General features: G+C 36.9%; 1 protein-coding gene across 2 annotated transcripts in view; it reads right to left on the reverse strand.

Moving 5' to 3' along the window:
• Positions 1 to 17,239, reverse strand: part of LOC107675612 (voltage-gated potassium channel subunit beta-1-like) — a 116,559-nt gene that overhangs the window by 98,337 nt on the left and 983 nt on the right. The gene's annotated exons all lie outside the window — the stretch shown is intronic.

Raw genomic sequence — 17,239 nt, forward strand, 5'->3', positions numbered from 1 at the left:
AACACTCGAAGGTGATTGGGCTCTCGGGCGAGATCCCAATTCGTCAGTCACGACTGACGTAACGTCTCCGTTCCCTCCTTCAGGGAACGAGGGTTACACAAGTAACCGAGACGTTACTATGCACTATACAATACATATACCGTTCAAAAGTTCGGGGTTGGTAAGAATTTTTAAATGTTTTGAAAGAAGTATCTTATGCTCTCCAAGACTGCATTTAATTAAAAATTAAAAATATTTATTAGAAAATACAATAATATTGTTACGCAGTATTACAATTAAAAACTGTTTTCTATTTTAATATATTTAAAAATGCAATATATTATGGAAAAAACTGAATTTTCAGCAGCCATTACTCCAGCCATCAGAAATCATTTAAATATGTTGATTTGGTGCTCAGGATATACAGCATGTCTATCTACATATAATAAAGTTTATATAAACATGGTGCACCTTTAACATTGATGGTTATTGGTTTTGTTAAACACTTTTTCAGTCAATACAAATGTATTTTTCTATTGCCTTTAGAGGCATTCCAGTTGCTTTCCATAGTGTTTAGGATATAACTGTGACATTGTGCATGTATCTAGAGTAGCAGAGAGAATTCTATTAGAAGAATTCTAGCTATTCATCTTACAACATAGTTCATACACACTTCAGTATTCCCACTTGAGTTGCTTTTCACTTCAGGCAAAGAAATCCATAAAAATACCATTTGATAGCCTGTTAGATCTGTGGAAAAGCCAATTCTAGTGAGACAGGCCTGTACAGCTGCCAAAGTACCAAATCCACAAACACACACACACACATACTGATTCATCTAGGGGAGGAAGGGAAAAATAATGAGAACTAGCAGAATTTCTGCCCTTTATTATTTTTGTGCTTGGTGAGTATGATGGGGAATGGAAGGGGTGATGGAAAAAAAAGCTCAATAATAAATCAGCAGCAGGAGTGAGAGGGGAAGTTGATGAACCCTCTGAATCGCACTTTAATAGATTCTGTCAGCCTTGGACCCTAGACCGCCTGTCACAGTGCACAGAGGACAGCATGGACCCTGAGATAAAAACTGCATGATGCTAAATGTTAAGAGATAAGATGCCTTTCAGTAAAAGACGTTTATAATTTTTCTTTCGCAGAGAGATTGATTTCTTAAGATAATTGATCATAATTATCACAGTAATTAGTACTCACATTACGCATGTTAGCTATTTTACAATTCATTCATGTCAAATAGATTTATAGACCATATAAACTATCCTCTTCTAAGTCTCTGTAAAAAAAATTGTGATTTTAACCGTAAAAGACTGTAAAAATGCTACAGTAAAAATCTATTAATTGGTTAACACCAAGTTCCCTTACTGTACACGGTGAAAAACGGTAATGGGCATTTCATGTAATTTTACAGTAAAATACCGTTTTTGGAAGTGAAAAAGAACGTATAATTAATGTATAAAAACTGTAAATTGACATTCCCAGAATTCCCTGTGTTACATTTCACGTTTGATGTTTTTCGATGAAAGTACGGGTTCTTCTTGGTTTTTCTTACCAGTTATGTTCATTAGGGTTGTATGTTACTACCTAATAGGGGTTTAACGGTACACGTATTCATACCGAAAATGTTCGGTATGGGTCTTTCGGTTCGGTACGCATGTGTACCGAACAAATCATTCAATTCTTTCAGGAAATTCAGACAATAAATGCCGTTTTGCGCTCTTTTACTGTGGCGTGACAGCTCGCTGTGTAAACGCTTCAGTTCTGACGGCAGTGCAGAGCGTGAGTGAGATCATCCCTTCATTTTATTAGTTTTAAAGGGGTCATATGATGCTTTTTTAAAGATCATTATTTTGTGTATTTGGTGTAACAGAATATGTTGACATGCTTTAATGTTCAAAAAACAAATTATTTTCAAATACTGTACATTATTGTAGGTCCTCTATGCCCCGCCTCTGTCAAACGCTTCGTTTTCTACAAAGCCCCTCCTTCAGACAAACGCAGTCTGCTCTGATTAGCCAGCTGACCCAGTGCATTGTGATTGGCCGAACACCACAAGCACTCGTCGGAAATGTAACGCCCCTTACCGAGAAAGGAAAACTTGAAATCGCATCATATGACCCCTTTAATACGAAATAAACATGAATTAACATCTAATGCCTCATGTTATAGCACATTCAGTGTTCCACTCGCAGAAAGATGGGATTAAAACGGCTTGTAAACAAAATGTCACATAGCATTTAATTTACCTCAAGTCATCAGTGTACACAGGCACAGCTCGTTAGTTTACCAGATAAATGATGTCATGGTGCGTGTGGAGAGATGAAGCGAGGACTCAAGTGCAGGATGAATGGTTCTCTCTTTTAATAATAAAATGAAACAAAAACAAATCATGGGCACACCCGCTGAAGACTGTGACAAATGAAGTCTAGAGAAGAGCATTTCGCGAAATATTACACTATATACTTATTATATTTTACTTTACCTGTTAGTGATGTCTTAATCATTTAATGTATATTTAAATACATATTTTATGAAACAAGTTATGACAGCCACTGTGTAAATTATTATATTTCAACAACAAATATAAATTGTATAATTAGAAGTTTGTTTTTGAAGAAGTTTTTATTTGAGTGTTGATTATTATAGTTAAAAATAAATAGTAAATAAATTTAAGTTTAGGCTCTGTTGTTAATTGTAACCTTATAGTAATGTAAACGGGCTCCCTATAGTTTAGAGCAGAAGCTGAGGTAGATTTTTATTATTATTTCATGAGGTAGATTTAAAGAACATTTTTATAGAATTTATTTAAAGGAAGAACCATTTGTTCAATAAAACATTGTTTAATAATAATAATTTAAAAAAACAATTTGTTTAGATTTTTTTTCCTCCTGCTGTACCGAAACCACACCGAAACGTGACGTCAAAACCGAGGTACGTACCGAACCGCCATGTTTGTGTACTGTTACACCCCTAGTATCTAATGTTATCTAATGTTTAATAGATTATTAAATTTAGGTTAAATTCATAAAACTTAAAATATTGCTACCATATTCTTTCTTTTTTTTTTTTACAGTGTACTTCTAAGTACTTCGAAATGATACAGTATTTAGTCATGAATGTCCACTTTTCACCCCAAAATGAAAAATTTGTCATCATTTACTTCATGTCATTCCAAACCTTTACGTTTTTACCTCCTTCAGGAAAACACAGAAGAGGAAATGTTGAAATGTGGTGGGGAAAACTGGTGAAAAAATATGGGTAAACTGTCTCTTTTGGAAAAGTGGAATTCATTCATGACTAAATGCAATAAATGATGACGGAATTTTAATGTTTTAAATTGATTTAAGTTCTATTTTTTATTTCCTTTCCCGAAAGCTGCAATACTACGGTGCACAGAAAACCAGACAAAAAGAAATTCGCATCTGGTTGTAATTATTCAAACAAACAAACATATTCTCCTTTTGTCATTTAGTGCGCATGTAAAATGGATCAGCTTGTGTGCATGTTGCTTGTGCCGAACATGCTTTTGTTGGGCGCAACAGAGCCTGAAGCCCAATGGCTTGACAAAACCTATTTGTCTTGGTAGCGTTTGACAGAAAAATAAATAAATAAACAGATAAATAAAGAAAGAAATGAAATTCCCCCTCCAGGACCTGCATTATTTACCAGTGCGCTGTTTCTACATGTTGAGATGAATGAAGTGGTGCTGAATAGACACTTAGACCTGATATCAGCAAACGTTCACTACCGAGAGTGATATCATTCATTATTCACCCGCCCCGCAGCACGATGACAACTACGTTCCAGGGGTTTATTAACTCTAGACAATAGAAACGTTCCCCTTTTCATCAGATTCAGCATGTGTTTTAGTCCAGCATAAAAGATTCTGTTGTTGTGATTGTATTAAAGCCAAATGTGCCCCAATAGTGTGCTGGAAATAGTCTATAATAAATGAGGTGGAGTGTAAACTGCTTACTTGACTCTGAATAAGGAGATCTGGGACACTGGGAAAAACAGGTTAACCATATTCTTCTTCAGAGTCAGCGATATTCATTGCTCAGGTACATCATGGATAACTTCATCGCTGTAATCAACAGTTTTAACAGTAATTCTTGACATGTCAAGCATATCAAATCACACGTTGTATGTCAGTAACTGTAGTGTGTTTGGTTGCATTTTATTTTGTGATTTCACTGGAACGGAGAGATCTCAGATGAGAGACAGAGAAATGCATCGCGTGTCTGTGACAGACGAATTCTATTGCTCATGACAGGGCTGCCACTTACTAGAGGGAAAGTTAATTATGTAACAAATGTAAAAGTTTGTAAGGGGAGGATTCAAGGAAAATAACCTTAGATAGCTTACTGCAGTCTCTGTTTTCAGAAAATGTAAAGATAAGTCACCATCATAGATTTTTATAAGGGGAAAGATGAAGGGCTAATTAGCCACGTACAGAAATCATATATGTATGGATATAAGATTTTAGTAAGGTTTTAAATGTTTTTCAGTTTTCATAAGTCTCTTATGTTCACCAAGACATAAAATATAATTTCAATTTAAAAATAACTCTTTTCAATTTTAATATATATTTAATATGTAATGTATTCCTGTAATGGCAAAGCAGAATTTTCAGCAGCCATTACTCCAGTCTTCAGTGTCAGTGTCAGATGATATTTTAGAAATCATTGTAACATGCTGATATGGCGATCAAGAAACATTTTATTTTTCTTTATAAATGCTGAATGCATCAACAGTTGTGCTGCTTAATATTTTTGAGGAAACTGATATTTTCAGGATTATTTTATGAATAAAAAATTACAGCATTTCTTTGAAACAGAAATATTATGAAACAATATTTGTCTTTATTGACCCTTGTGATCAATTTAATGTATCCTTATTTATAAAAGAGATCCTTTCCGTCTCGAAAGAAAGAAAGAAAGAAAGAAAGAAAGAAAGAAAGAAAGAAAGACCTGTGCGAAATTAAGTTCAATTATAGATGACCATCTCTGCTTGGCAGGTGAATTATTTCTGTTGTTATGTTATACACATGCAATAACGCATATATCATGCTGGCAGTGTGACACCCTCTCAGCAGTGTCATAAAAGAGGTGGGCGATAGAGGGAAGGTATGGATGATAAGTGTATGAGTCAGATGTATTTAATGACAGTATATATGTACATATATGCTTTTAATGTTAGATGGGAAAGAGAGAAAGAAAATGTGATGCACGGCTAGTGTGCCAAGAATACTCCTTCTCTAAGAGTTAGTTTCTCTTATTGATTGTTTAACTATTATAGTGATTAAGTCAACTTATCTAAGAGCATCTCCATTCTCCATACTCTACTTCTTACCAGTGAAGCATCTAAAACTGGTAAAAAATGTGTGTGCATGGATGTATTCATTTGTCTTTACCATTCATGTTAGTGGTTATCAGATGTTTGAAGCTCTGCAATTGGCTGAACCTGAATCAAGTATGTTCTGTATGCTGTCTCTCGAGTTTGGATTGTGCGTTTGTGTGTGTGTGTGTGTGTGTGTGTGTGTGTGTGTGATTAACACTCTAACCTCAGTCCTGCTGATGGTGGAGAGAGTAATGTGTGGTATCTTTCAGACAGACAGGAGTCTAAAATGAGAAAGCTTTTGTTCACCTTTCACACTGGCTCAGCTCTATTTAATGCACAGTTACTCATGTTAACGCAATTTTTCAATTTCAGCGTTCAAACTGTCATGTAGCCTATTGCGTCAATGGACTGAATTATATAATCTCATTTGTCTTCTCATTCATTTGACCAATGCTAAATGCATTCATACAGGTTTGCTACAGAAAGAAATCAGCCAATCTTTTGATGCAGCTAGTCACTCATTCACTTTTTGCACATATGCACATACATCTGATATAATATCCTTTACAACACATCACCACCATCCTTACCAGCAGAAGAGGGAGAGGCTGAGAGGCTGAGATATTTTTTTACCCAATTTCATTAGACTACAGAATGCTACGATTGACCAATCAGGGGGGAAAAAAGGATTCCATAGAGCTGGGCAATTATCTGTCTTATTTTCCAGTATTTCACACATTTCTCTACTAACATACGCTATTGAATAAAAATTGTATTTTGCGTTGTAACAAGTTTAGATAAAGACAAAGTCATTAGTCAAAACAAAACACCATAAAACAATTTTAACCTAACACAAGAGGGATTTCACGTTGAAGTGAGGGAATGAAGCTCAGAAATGCTTGTTAAAGGATGATAGCGAATGGACAGATAATGAAGAGAGGCAGACAGTGCTGTGGGGAGATGAACATGACGGCCCGCCATCACCTCTAGGAGGTGTGAGAGACATGTCCATCAGACCCAAGGCTGCATCCTGTCAGCATCCATAGCTTTAAATCAATTTCATTTTCTCATTTCTGGACAGGCAATGGCAGCTGGCCATCCTACATGCTGTATACGCTGGGATCAGGAGTCAGAGATAGGAGAGGACGTAAGCATTAACTCTGACCACTCTGATTAAAACATCCAATCTAAATTCCTAAAATAAGACTCTAACATAGGGCTGGACGATTAATCGATAAGTAATTGAAACCGAAATTCAGAACCTCTAACCGACGTAATTTTCCTACATCGGTTATTTCGTTTTTTTGAATCCTGTTAATACTTTCCCCAGGGTTGCCAGATCCACGAAACAAAACAAGTCCGATTGTTATTCAAAACTAGACCAAAACTAGCCCAACTGCATTTTCCCCAGAGTTTTCACGCTAAGGGCGAGCACTTTAATTAAATAAACGGACTAAAAAACAACCCACGGCAGCAGCCCAAATTTGGCAACCCTGACTTTCCCCATAAAAACATACTACCACTTTTGTAGTCACATGACTCCGTCCAGACTCAGTGGCATGGAAGCAACATAGAACTCGAATGCCGAGTCATCTGAGCAACCGGAGCAGCATAAAAATATGCTTCTTACATATTTTTAATGTGAAAATATCCTTTTTACATTCAAACTGAAATGTGACTTTTTTTCATTTCAAGAAATGTGTCATTTGATTTCAGTTGTTCGAAATATTCAATAAATAACCATAAATAGTTTATTTCCTTCAATTATTTAAAAAAAGAGATAAGAAATGCACTCTTTCATTAGATACAATTTCCCACATTTAATAGTTGAGCGTATTTACAGTACAAGCCTTGTCAGTGAACTATGAATGCAAATAAATAAATAAATAAAATAATCGTTCATTAATTGTAATCAAGGTAAAATGTTCAATTAATCGATATTTTGATTTTAGGTCATATCATCCAGCCCTACTCCACACACCCAAACCATTTCAAAACTGTATACTTCATGTAGTCTAAATTCTTGGAAGAACATACAGTTATTTGGTAAACAATATGAGGCTATTAAACTAAATGGAACTGAACCATGGTTATACCACTCAGATGAATGATTGTTTAAATGACTATTTGTTGAAGAACAGTAGTGAGATGTTTTTAATTTTTTTAATTAAAATTATGTTGTTTCTTTTTCTCCTCCTCCAAAAGGATGAAATGAATCATGAAAGTTACCAATGAAAGTCAATGGTAACCAAATGTTTGGTTATAAACATTCTTCAAAATTTCCACAGAAGAAAGAAAGTCGTGTTTGGAATGACATGAGGTTGAGTAAATGATGGCAGATTTACCATTTTTGGGTGAACTATCCCTTCAAGACACATTTCTATTTTTGAAGGATGCAATAATGTGCAACTAACCAGTAAAATTACAAAGCGAGACGCCTCAAAGTCTAAATGTTGTCATGGAAACTACTCAGGCTAATTTAAGGTTTTGGCTTCAAGGCCATTGGAGGCCACACGCAACAAGATGTTCTTCATTAACACTTTGTAAATGACAGTCAACAAATGACCCCCCTGCTTATGGGTCTTTCATTTATCTCCAGCCAGTTCATCTTATACTTTAATGGATGAAGAGTGTATCTTCGTATTTAAAGCTCTAGAGTACAACACACATCAATACAGCTGAGCTGCTAGTTTGTGTCACATTATTCTGCTGGTGTGCCCTAGATGGCCACCAGAGGACACTGTGTTTTGTGTGAGCACATGGCTTGTTGTGTGTTTGTTGGTGCCATGTGCTCTCCTGTCTCATTGTCTGACCCCGCCCTTCTTGTTATCTCATTATTGTTTCAGTTGTCCCACCTGTTGTCCCTCATTGCCTGCCCTACTTAATCTCCTTGTGTTTGCACTCCTGTGTTGGTTGTAGTTCTCCTGGCTGTTCATGTGTGCCAGTTAAGTTTTGCCCTGCTTTGTTTTCGTTTTTGTGTCTTTGTTTAATAAAAGGTAGTGATCGGAAACCGAGGCTTTCTGAACCGTTTGAGGCTTTCATCAAGTTGTGCCGAAAAACCATTCATTACTCGAAGCTTTTTAACAGTGTGCATTAGTGACATCTGATGGTCAGACTCGGTTTCTCCAGCCTATCTAACGAAACATTGCGGAGCAGAGGGTGGTTTGAAAGTTTTTAATCTGTGCCAACTCGTGTGATGCGTAGTCCAGTCAATGGATTCACATATTGATCAATAATATAAAATATACAAGTGTGTGATTTATAATTAATAATTGACGTGAGTAGTAGCAAAAGCATTTTGGGTGAGCTGTTTGGGGTCTCTGAGACCCCAGCTAGAACACGATAAAATGCAATAGAGGTGGGACGTGCATTCCGTTTCTGTCTGGTGTTGAGGTTATTCTAAACTATTCTACTGAATCTCAAGTTCATTTGACTCAAGTCAATGTAAAGTCAAACACAAGTCATACGAAGCGCAGATTTTTTTTCAAACCAGCTGTCCCAACCTTCCGATACTGCGTGACGTTCGAAGCTTCAAACGTCATCAATCACGTGGTATTGTCATTTCGATACAAGCATCGGCACAGTGTGATACAATAGTGCTTTGAAAACGGCAATTATGCCACCAGAACAATCGTCCTTTTGAGATATTTGGTCAAGGCCTCCTTGATGCTGTCGAGGGATTGGGTTTTAAGGAGGTTACCATCATCCGCTGCTTCTCTGTTTTGCTGGCCCCGCTTAAGCTTCCTGCCTTGTTGGCCCAGGAGCCTGCCTCAGAAGCCGTTCCAGTCCGGAAGCCCTCAGAGTCCACCCCAGAGCCCGCTCCATTCCGGGAGCCTTCAGAGTCCACTCATGAACCGGCTCCAGTCCGGGAGCCTTCAGAGTTCACTCAAGAGCCCGCTCCAGTCCAGGAGCCTTTAGAGTCCACTCATGAACCCACTCCAGTCCGGGAGCCTTCAGAGTTCATTCATGAATCTGCTCTAGTCCAGGAGCCTTCAGAGTCCACTCCAGAGCCCGCTCCATTCCAGGAGCCTTCAGAGCCTGCTTCAGTTCCTCCAGTTGTGGCGGCTTCTGCTACAGAACCTCCTGAGGCATCCACTTCAGCTCCTCTCAAGTGGTGGGCTTCAGCTCCGCCTGCTCTGCCCTGGTGGGCTTCAGTTCTGCCTGCTCTGCTCTGATGGGCTTCAGCTCTGCCTGCTCTGCCCTGGTGGGCTTACGCTCCACCAGCTCCACTCTGGTTCCATGATCTATACCTCAGAATCCAGGCCCTCTTCCACTAAACGGGCCTGGCCTGCCGTCCCTCCCCCAGTCCCTGCTTTGTTTTATTTTTTGTGTCTTTGTATAATAAAAGTCCTTTTTTGTGCTAGCCTGGCTGTCTTGCATTTGGGTCCTGTCTGCTACTCGTGACAGTTTGGGGATTTTATTAATCAAATCATAATTAAACTTATGAGCAATTCCAAATATTTCAACCTACTTGCTTTCTCCTTTGGATGTTTGTACTCATTTTTGTCTTCACACATGGTTAATGTTCTCTAAAAAAGGCTACAGCCATAATTAATATCTACATATTGTATCAAAGTCTGAGAGATGCTTTGTCATGGTGCAAAATTTCATTGGGTTTTGTGATGAAAGGCAAGTTTCAGCAGGATTAGCCTCGATCTTTTAGCACAATCCTATTATCTGCCATCCTTAAAGTATGTGTGCATACTTTGGTTCAACTATGTGAGCGTGCATTCAATTATTTATTCATCAGCTAGGCTCTTGATGCAAGTATGGGTGCTTGTCTTGGTGCCTCTTATTTTCTTTGCCTCAGTGCTGCAGTGGGAGGTCAGGTGACTCTGAGTTCTCATGCAGAAAATAAGATCCCAGTGACAAGCAGTTTGCACCAAAATACTGATACACAAAGACAGAGAGAGAGAGAGAGAGAGAGAGAGAGAGAGAGAGAGATTTGATGAAGTATGAAACAATGTTGACTAAATGAAAACTGCAGTTAACTGATGTTAAATAAACCCAGACTTTGTGTACAAGCATTTATGATTAGAAATCTGATCTAGAAATTAGTAGTCTGTAAAGTATAACATGAATGGATTCAAAAATCAAGGAGTCAAGAAATACCCACATGTAATATAATTAATTCTAAGTTTAACCTCGGCTGTAAAGCAACATCAAAAATGCATGCCTATATTGGGAAGAATAGGTAGCTAGTGCACTTGGTTTTTAACTGACTAATATAATATAACATTAATGTGTGTACTTTTGACTTAACAACCTCCCTTGTGATAAATGAGAAATAGATTATCTTTATTAAATCTATTTTTAAGACTTGCATTAACTGATATTGGAGTTAAATGACGTTGCTGTTGGTCAACTGTTTTGAAACCCTGCAAATTTATTTAGATATTTGTACACTACCATTCAAAAGATTAGGGTCGGTAAGATTTGTAATGCTTTTGAAAGAGGTCTATTATAGCTTATGCTATTAATAAAAATACACTAAAAACCTAAGCCTAAAAACCTAACCCTAACCTAACCATATTCTAATCTACCCCATCGTAATCTAATCTCAACCCCAATTCCAAAAAAACTGGGACATTTTGAAAAATCAAGAATTGGTGATGTTAATTCTCTTTAACCTTTATTTAATTGACAAAAGTACATAGAAAAGATTTCCAATGTTTTTACTGACCAACTTAATTGTATTTTGTAAATATAAACACATTTTGATTTTGATGGCTGCAAGACACTTCAAAAAAGTTGGGACAAAGGCTTGTTTAAAGGAACACTCCACTATTTTTGAAAATAGGCTCATTTTCCAACTCCCCTAGAGTTAAACAGTTGAGTTTTACCGTTTTCGAATCGTTGGAAAATGAGCCTATTTTCAAAAATAATGGAGTGTTCCTTTAACACTCTGTCACAGCAACTGTCTTTTAATTACATTCTGTTTAATTGTTTAAAAATTGAGGATACTAATTGTTAAAGTTTTGCATGCCAATTTTTTGTACAATCTTGCTTGTCTAATTCTCCTTTTCATGATGGGCCATACATTCTCAATAGGAGACAGATCTGCTGGCCAGTCAGTCACATCCACATGTGTCTACAAAACCACACTGTTGTAGCACATGCAGAAGGAGTCCTGCCATTGTCTTGTCTTAAAAGCCACAGACTTCCCATGAAAGACATCATCTTGATGGCAGTATGTGTCTGTACAGTCCCAATACATGTCAATGGTACCTTTGCACATATTCCAGTCACCTACGCCATTTGCACTGATGCACCCCCATACCATGACAGATGTTTGCTTTTGCATCTGTCGCTGGATGGTCCCTTTGGTCTTTGGGACTGAGAATGTGAGGCCTTTTTTTCCTTAGAACAAGCAGAAACGTGGAATCATCTGATCACAGTACACATTTTCACTTTTTGACTGTCTGAGATGAGCTCTGGCCCAGAGAATCCGGTGGCATCGCTGCATAGAATTGATGTATTCAATTTTTTTAATGCAGCGGTAGACTGTAGTAAATGAGAGAGATTTTCTGAAGTACTCCTGAGCATGTGGCTATATTTAACACCGCAGCATGATGGTTTCTTACACAATGGCATCTGAGGGCTCAAAGGTCATGCACATTCACCTGAGGTTTCCTTCCTTGCCCTACATGTACTGAGATTTCTCTGAATTCCCTAAATCTTTTGACACTATTATGCATGGTAGTTGGTAAAAGTCCTAAATTCTTTGCAATTTTGCATTGAGAAATGTGATTTTTGATTTGTTTGGCACTTTTCTTTACTGGCAAAGACTGAGATGATCCTTTAATACGATATATGATCACCTCACCTATTACCAATTCATCTGCTCATTGTGGACCGTTTCAAACAGTTTAACTTGGATATTCCACAACCTTTTCACTTTTATTTTGCTTCTGTTCCTTCTGTTTTTTGGAGTGTGTTGCAGCCATCAACATCAAAATTTGTTTATATTTACAAAATACATTTTTAAGCTGGTCAGTGAAAACATTGAACATATTTTCTTTGTAATTTTGTCAATTAAGTAAAAGTTAAAGTGAATTAACAAATCACAGATTCTTGATTTCATAGAAGTGACAATTTATGACAAGTTTGACAAGTTCACAAGTTTGACAAGTTTAAGCTTCAAAAATGTTTCAAAGTTCTAAACTGAACTGTCAATTCAATGATGAACTGTCTTTAGCTGAAAAATTAGTGTTTACTATTGTCATTTTGCATTATTGACACACTATTTTCCTAATTAATGCTGTTCAGTTGCTTTGACACAATCTGTATTGTTAAAAGCGCTATATAAATAAAGGTGACTTGACTTGACTTGACTCAATCAAAAAAGCAAGGAGGTTACTTAAAGATGAAAAGTTCTGATCCTTAAAAAAATCTACTAGTAAAAGTACTAACTTTTTGTTAATCCCTTTACATTCTACAGGCACCTTCATTCTCATTCAGGGATGTTAAAGGCGTTTAATGAAACTTGAATCTCTTCATTGTGACCTTTCAGTCTGATCTCCTGCTTTGAGATCTTCACAGAGAAGCTCTTCATTCCTTCCCTATAAATCCCTGTAAAGGTCAACCATGACAAATGGAACCAGAAGAAATTTTTTGTTTACCACTCCTACATCTTTGTTTCCTCAGGGTCAATTCAGACACAGAATGGATCAATCTCTGTTTACCTGTTCTGTATTCATGCTACATTACAGGATTGTTGACCGATTCCTCTCATTCTTCATTTACAATTTCAAATTGGCCACCACTGATCCTGTTCGACCAAGCTGGGCTTGGTCTTGGAGCTGGTTTCAACTTCACTGAGGTATCATAGAAAGGTTTTAACTCAAGTGCCAGCTCTAGATGTTCATCCAGTATTTTTAGTCAGTAGTTCATGTTCAAGATTGGAGATGAACGGTTGAAAGGAGTTACTGTGAAGAGAAAAAAAATCACCTCATCAAATGGGTCTCCAGGGTTTCTATTGCAGCACTAAACATAAAGACACAATGAAGCCTACTGGCCTCCGATGTTTACCATGAGTGAGCACGTATGAGTGTGTGTAATGAGAGCAGTAATAGAAAGCTTCCTCCCAAGCAGCTCCCTGTCAGCCCTGTACAATGAAGTCATGATGGACATGAAGAGCTATAAGTATAACATCTAGAAACCCAATCCTCCTCTATCTGCTTCTCACTCATACACTGTATGTTGCATCAGTACGCGCTCCTGCACTTTTAATGCTGTCCTGACGGGCTGTCAATGACACAGAGATCACTATCAACACAGACAGGGAAGAGAGAGAGAGGGGAGGAGAGAGAAGCATTCATACACTAGTGCTCTGTGTAGTAGATATGAAGACAAACATTGGATCTGAGAAACAAATGTTTATTTTTTTATTGAAAGCAAGCGATAATAATGGGAACCTTGATCAGAAGTCAATTTAAGAATGGGTGTTAACAAGCTTCCACAGGATGAACAAAAGTTTAGGCTTTTAGAGGTGTACAGTTTGCATTGTTGTCCAGGGGACTGTTATTATTAGATATTCAAAATATACAAGTTCCAAATCCGTTATCGGCCAATATTAGAGACCTTTTTTATGTTGGATATGTAATGTCATATTTAATTGGATATTCAATATGACACTTAAAGTTAACTTTTAAGAAGATTAAATAAATAATTGAATAACACTGTGAAATGTAATCATTATCAAATCTTAAAATCAATATCTATTTTCATACGGTACATCATAATGCTGTAGTGCCTAAATTCGATTAATTGATACTTTATTGATCCTTTACTGGAAATAATTTTTTTTCACGGCAGCTTTAACACACAAAACACAGCACCACACATAACAAATTAATTTATTAATTCATTTATATCACTTAAAATAACTGATTTTAGTTTTTAGTATATATAGTTATATTTAGTTTTTAGTATATATATAAGGACGTGTTCTTCCTATCAAACAGCTACATGCCACACAACCAAATGGAACAGAACACAGGGGTGTAGAGAGGTGTTCTTTATTTTTCAAAGAACTGTTTGTTTTTTTTGACATCTTAAAAACTTGGTTTGAGAACCTTACAAACACCAGGATGCGCTGTAAGGAGGAGACTACCCAGTGGCGTAGCGTCTGGGTATGCAGGGTATGCAGGTGCATATGGGCCCGGGCAGTTTGGGGGCCCACTGAGGGAGGGAACGAATAGAGCCCTGCATGGGCCCGACCCAGCTTATGAGAATTCTCGGCCCGAGTCTGGATCCCGTGTCTTTTTTTCTCTCTCTCTCTCTCTCTTCCCCATTACACAGCTATTAAAATAGGTCAGTTTTGGTTTTTAAATTTAAAAGTGGTAATTTTTTCTTTTTGTTTCTTTATAAAGTTAATTTAGAAATATGTTTGGAATATTTTATGTTTGTTAAATTCAAGTTTTTGTTTTTTAAAGGAACGACCAAAGCGGCCAGTGGCAGACAGTGAGTTGAGCATAATGTTTGATCAATTTAGCTTTCTCAAACCAACACGACTTGCCTAAAATAAACAGACATAAAACACTTCATGCATTTCACAGTATTAATTTAAACATTTAACCTAGATAGGTGAGCGCTGTTATCCAATCATTTGTGCGGAGAGTGAAAGCTAAAGCGCGATTGGCAGGACATGGAGGCGCCAGCGCGATCACTTGCATTTATTTTTTATTTTTTAATAACAGTGGAAACTTAAAAATACGCCGTCATTTTTGCTCATAAAGGTAAGAGTATACATCATTCAGAACTGCAAAGGGTCTACTTTTATTTATGTGCACTCACAATAGCAACAAAATGTTGTGCTTTTGTAAAATAAGGAAAACAAACAGGATGCGCTTTCTGTCATCTCTGTCTTGAGCAGGAGCACTTCACAGACATGATAAATATATCTATAGAATGCTTTAAATTACTTTTTAAAACGAAATAATTCAAATCGAAAACAAAAACTCTTTCATTATGTAATCCGTAAAGATGCATTTCTGTCTAAAGGCACGTCCAATGAGGAGATGGCGAGTCAGGTTCGTCAAATTCATTTTTGCAACACTGACTCAGAAAACATTAGTTTATTAACAGATAATTCAAATATCCCCTCACTTTTTTTTTCTTTTTTTTGGGGGGGGGGGGCCGCTGTGCCAAAATTGTGTTTGCATTAAGTAGCCTATACAGCAGCATTTTTGTGCCATGTTGAAAAATAACTAAATAAATAAGATTAATGTCATAATATTTTAAGAATAAAGTCAAAATTACGATAATAAAATCATGTTATATTGCGTGAAGTTAATGTGAAAATTCCACCTATAGGCCTACTCCGCCAAAAAAGTCTGTGGCATCCGTCATTTTTCACATTTAAAATAAAAAACAGCAATAAAACTTATTGACTTTTTTTAAAAGTATGATCGATTCATGAGACATTCATTTGTATTAAATTGTTCTGATTTTTTTCAACATACATTCAATTATTCATGTTTATTTTATGCTGTAAATATTAGAGAGGAAAATATCATTATGCAGCTTGAACTGAGGAGAATAATCTCACTACAAATTAAAGAGCGTAAAAAGACGTTTATTGTTTGTATTTTATTATAAAATTGACAGAAGGCTGAGACTTTGTAGTAACAAAGTACAAAGCTGTGATTATTGGGTGGCTTGTGAATAGTCACGATTCACGTAACGTGTTAAAAGTTAAATTAACCGTGTTGGAGCCCAGCAGATTAAATAATGGCGTAGATGGACCCACCACCCCCAAAGTACTTGGTTCATTTATCTATTGAGTACTCAAGCAGACAACATGACCAAAATATCCATCTCTACAAATGACAGGGCTGGTCTGAGGTTAGAAATCCCTGAGGAGTGACTGTAGAGGATCAGAAGAAGGAACAAAAGAGAAGACATTACAGCCTGTATACTGTCAGATACACACCACCAAACTCACCACACACACACACACACACACACACACATACATACACTTGTTCACATTTGGTACATCTGCGAAAAAAAAAAAAGATGTTCAATGGCTGTTTGAACTTATTTCCAGAGAAAGCATGTCATCTCAGATTCATACAATAAGACAAGTGACAAGACGGTACAATTAACCCTAGAGGTCAAGAGTGTAGCATAAAGATGACCAATAGATCTAAAAAAGCACAAATTAACCTCTTGACTTTGTGCAAAAGTCCAAGCATCAAAGCTGCAGTGTTTGCTATGTTGCAGGAACATGAAGTACATAGTACATTTATTATTATTGTTATTTGTAAATTATTAAAAACAGAAGCCTTAGAGCCATCATCATTTCAGGTTAACGAAGTAATTTGGTAAACGTAAAGCCTAGCGTGATCACTGCTTTAAGGTTCTGTGTGTGATGTGCTGATTCAGGACATCAGGTGAAAGACACTAATGTGGTCCACACAACATTTGCATTTAGAAACGTTTATTCTGCAATTAGGCTCAGAAACCACTGGCACCTGCACACACTCGCACACAGGCACAGCACATCCCACCAGAATCCAGAACATGTGCAGCAGAGTAGGTAGAAAATACCCTGAAATCACTGAAAATATTGCATCAAATCAAGCAACATCACAAATAGAAAATGATCACGGATAATCAAAGAAAAAACACCTACAATTATGCTCTACTAGAACAGGGAGAGGAGAAACACTCCAAAGAATCAACTGTCTGGATATTCCCAGCACGTAATGAAGCATCAATCTAAGAACTGTGCTTCCTAGAGTGTAAATATGGAATAGCAAATAATTATGGTTTGTTTGTCCCGAGGAACTCAGAGCTAACAGAGCGAGCTCAGCTAACAAAGATGAACAGAGCAAGGAGATCAAGAGTGGGGTCAAACCCATATTTCACACTGATGAAACACTCTATCTATGATGAATAG

This window comes from Sinocyclocheilus anshuiensis, unplaced genomic scaffold (genome assembly GCF_001515605.1).
Source record: "Sinocyclocheilus anshuiensis isolate Anshui unplaced genomic scaffold, SAMN03320099.WGS_v1.1 scaffold2082, whole genome shotgun sequence".
In the NCBI taxonomy this organism is placed as follows: Eukaryota; Metazoa; Chordata; class Actinopteri; order Cypriniformes; family Cyprinidae; genus Sinocyclocheilus; species Sinocyclocheilus anshuiensis.